Below are 4,673 nucleotides of genomic sequence, written 5' to 3'. Positions count from 1 at the left end.
CTAGTGCCTATTTTACGCTTATTGTTATATTGAAATAATCACTTTCTCTTCCTAGGACAGTTTGTCTCTTCATTTGTTCTGGCCGATGTCAAAACCAATTGATTACACAATTCCTACTTGTCAAATACTGCAAACCATTTGTCGTTGATAGAAGTATTATTTGCCTCAATTAAACTATTATTACGGAAATAAGCTCTACGTGTCATCTCTTCTCTTCAAACATAGTCTGACATTTAATCGGTAATATTAGAAAATCACTGATCGGATGTAAAGAGTTTGATTGATGTATTAAGTGGACAAATAACAGAAACACGTCTTGTATGGACACGAGCCCGTCAACGCTTGGATTAAAATAAAGAATAAAAAGTTAGGAAAACATTGCACTGTTAATAGCAAGAATTTGTATAGAAAGAATCCTTGTTAATAGGAAATACAAAGTGTAGATAATTTCACAAAATACAATGACCATGTCAACAGCATAAAACATGATTAAGTCTACCGATTGAACACGGTCTTAAATTATAAATAGGAAGAACTAAGTTTGTAGACATTTATACAAATAAATTTTATAGATGTCAAAATGACAAATTTTTGTCTTTTTTTAGGGCATTATAAAAACGATTAAGTTGTACTTAACACGACAGGGAGATAACTCTGTAAAAGTCAGCTAATTGTTTTAATCACGTTGTATTGTTATATTAAGCTTCTTAATGATCGAAATTAGTGTTTATCAAACTGCTATATAACCAATGGAATTTTTCCTTATCACCTTAAATGAAAGGGTGTAGCCAACATAAATAAAATGTAAACAAAATATAGTGATGGCGTTGAGGAAGGTAAAAGTAAACGACAATATGTAGAACCTTTATAATAGTAAGGTTACATAAATAGTGTCCATAGATGATGCATTTAAAGACGGAATGTATAATATGATTCAAATATAACTTGGGGACAAATTTAAATTAATACATGCATAATATTTTTTCTTCATCAATACAGAATATCAAAAGTCGTTGATGAACCGACGACTTATATTTCATATAATTCATTCAAATTACTTCGATTTCATATGCAATTATATTTGCCGAAATTCCCCAAAGATTATTGGACCGTTATTTGATGATACGGTTTTCTATTTCAAAGTCGGTAATTTGTTTGTGGTCGTTAATATGTTTCTAATTTGATTTTACTAATATTGTGCAACTCAAATTAAAATTAATTGTAGAACTTATTTTAGGTTTTATTAAATTTGCCTCGGTAGGGATAATTAACAGTAACAAATTAAACACGCATAAAAGAGATAAATGATAAAGAATCAAGTATCATGTTGTCATTTTCCAGCTTGACAATAAATACCTTGTGAATAAACATGAGACAAAATATGCCATAGGAACTTAAAATAAATACCTTATGAGTAAACAAGAGACAAAATATGCCATAGGAACTTAAAATAAATACCTTATGAGTAAACAAGAGACGAAATATGCCATAGGAACTTAAAATTTACATGTACCAATTACACTTAATGTGTATTTGTTTTTAAAAACCATTTGATACCATATATGTATACTTTCTGATTACAAAGACCTACAATGTGGCATAACTCACACAGTACTATAATGTTTAAATGTTTTGGGTTGGGTCTGTTGTATTTCACTTAGTTTATAAATTTGTTTTGCATTCATTTCATTTAGAAGTTTGAAAATTATTTTAGGTGTCACGGTATAATTTTCTGAGCCATTGAGTAATGGTAGACTGTAGAACTTTCACCACTTTCTAACACTACCAAAGAACCTACATACATATTTACTCAAAACACCTTCATTGTTATATTCACAAATTCATGTGAATGATGACATTATACTTCATCTGTCATCTTTGTTTCAGGCCACTAATGATTTTAGGTCTATTAACACGGTGCACCTCTCCTTGGCAAACAATTCCTTTTATCATATGAGTTGGAGTTCCTTAAGGCACTTGTTCTCTCCATACATATAATTAATGACGCATACCAAGAATTCGACATCAGCGGTTATCACAGTACCAGAATCTATTTAAAAACTAGACGAACTTAATTTAGAATTTGTCAATTTCCCCCCACCTAAGTAGCATATATCAACTCCACCTGCACATGCGATATACATTTCTAAACCCATTCGATATTCAAGAGCTTGCAGCTGCTAATCAGATTTTATAAAACGCCATCAGAATCATAGCAAAAGTTTAATGACCAAGGGTTATGTCAACAAATGTCTCATCTTTTTTTTTTAAAGTTCATTGGACGGTACTAAGACCTTGTTGATAAAAAGTAAAATTAACAAAAATACTGAACTCCAAGGAAAATCAAAACCGAATGTCTGTTATCAAATGTGCAATCATAAGCTCAAACACCTAAAACGAATAAATATTGAACTGCCTTAATTATGAATTAGTATAAGCATTTTCTAAGGTAGAAAATGGTGAATTAAACCTGGTTTTTTGCTAGCCAATAACCTCACTTGTATTGGGGTCGCATAAACTTTCATCATATTGACAACAATGCGTACTTAAAATAAACAAATATAATACGTAAAAATGTATGTTTACACATTTGCTTTCAACATAAGAAAATGCCTGTACCAGGTCAGGAATATGATAGTTGTTTTTAATTTTGCCAATTTTGTAGGGACTTTTTTAACTTTCTTTTGAAGATTTGTTTATTGTTTTATTTGAAGTAAATACATACTAAAAAAAAAATATGCAAAATTATTTCATAGTTTTTAAAGTTTAAACTGGATTCATATCTCGGCTAGTGAAAAAGTTTCCATCAGATGCTGAAAAACTGAAAGAAACTTTCGCCGAAAATAGATACATAATGCTATTTTAATTGCTTTCATTCACTTCGTTGAACTCTTTTGTCTCATTGTCAATCACATCAACCATTTTAAACCATACATTGTAATGCTTTTGACTTATTAATCTCCATGTCTCTTTTTTATATGTACAATGCATTGTAATAATTATTACTTTATCTCCCTATCTATATTTCAAATGTACTCAAGTTTATTCAGTATTCCAGTCTTTCCCTTTCACAATGTACTGCTCCTTATCTCACCCATTTATCATAAATTGTGCTGATTTTTACTGAATCTCTCTGTCTCTTTTTTTATATGTACTGATTTATTATAGGATAAAAACACATTTTTTTTCTAGAGGTTATTGATGTGTAAACCGGGGCTCTTACTCACAAACTCAACATAAAAGTCCTTCGGACTTTTATTCAGTTTGTGAGTTAATCGCCCCGGTTTACAGGATTAAACACATTTTTTCTAGAGGTTATTGATGTGTAAACCGGGGCGATTAACTCACAAACTGAATAAAAGTCCGAAGGACTTTTATGTTGAGTTTGTTAGTAAGAGCCCGGTTTACACATCAATAACCTCTAGAAAAAATGTGTTTTCGGACTTTTATTCAGTTTGTGAGTTAATCGCCCCGGTTTACAAATCAATAACCTCTAGAAAAAATGTGTTTAATCCTTATAATTCTTCAGCCAAACATTTGTGATATTTAATAAACATTTAGTTTGTTGATGGCTTCTAAATTTATTTACCATCAAAAACACAATGGCAAGTCGTAACTAAGGAGTACGCCGCCACCTTGACTTTCTAAAAACCATAAATGTCCTAAAATACAACGGAATCTTAAATGAATTCACCTACCTCAAAAACTTCATTTTAATTAAATGTTATACGAATTCGAAGCGTACACGTAACGAAATAATGTTCCCCTTGAAAATTTCCATTCGTATGACGTCGTGTTTTGCCATGACGTAAATTCGCCAAATCCATCATGAAATTTCGCGGAATTTTATTAAATTTTATCTTTATACATTTTCAAAGCTTTAGTGCTTTTAATTTATTTCTTTTTTTTGTTGTTATATATGCACTAGAATAGTCACAACTGTTCTGCAATTGTTTTTAAATTACAATTTGCTGAAAATCCCGGGATCACTGCAAGCTTGTATATCGCGCATGAATAGATTACAAAAGTAGTTTCGGAAACATGGTTTATCGAAGTGTAAACTTAGAGAAAAATTCTAATTGACCAATCCAATTCAAGTATTTATAGATATGCAAATCATATAAGAATTATACGCAATTGCTCAGTCTCTCTCTTACAATGTTTTGTACTGATTTTCACTCAATCTATTAGTCTTTCTCTTCAACAATGTATTGTACTGATTATTACTCAAACTTCTAGTCTCTTACTTTTTCAATGTATTGTACTGATTTCTACCTTACCTCCATCTTTATCTTTGATGTACAATGTATTGAACAATGTATTTAAAATGCTTGTGTTTTTTGATAGATGTTTTTGTGTTCTGTTAAATTGTTCCTTTTAGAATTGTTATACGATGATGACTGATGTATTTATTGTGTCTACTAACACTTTCACTAAAATAAATTTGGCTGGTTTAATTTTCATAAAATTTTGACAAAGTATTTACTTTGACCCTTTAACAAAAATATAAAAATTTCAAAAATTTTGAACCAACAGTTTTGTCAGAAGAATTACACTGGTTATATAGTAGTTTGACAAACACCCATTTTGATCGTTGAGAAGCTTATTATTCCCTTTACAACACAACGTAATTAAAACGTTAAGCTGATTTTACAGAGTTATCTCCCTGTAGT

Source organism: Mytilus galloprovincialis, chromosome 13 (assembly GCF_965363235.1).
Source record: "Mytilus galloprovincialis chromosome 13, xbMytGall1.hap1.1, whole genome shotgun sequence".
Classification (NCBI taxonomy): Eukaryota; Metazoa; Mollusca; class Bivalvia; order Mytilida; family Mytilidae; genus Mytilus; species Mytilus galloprovincialis.
The sequence above is the reverse complement of the archived record's forward strand: the minus strand, read 5'-3'. Positions refer to the sequence as shown.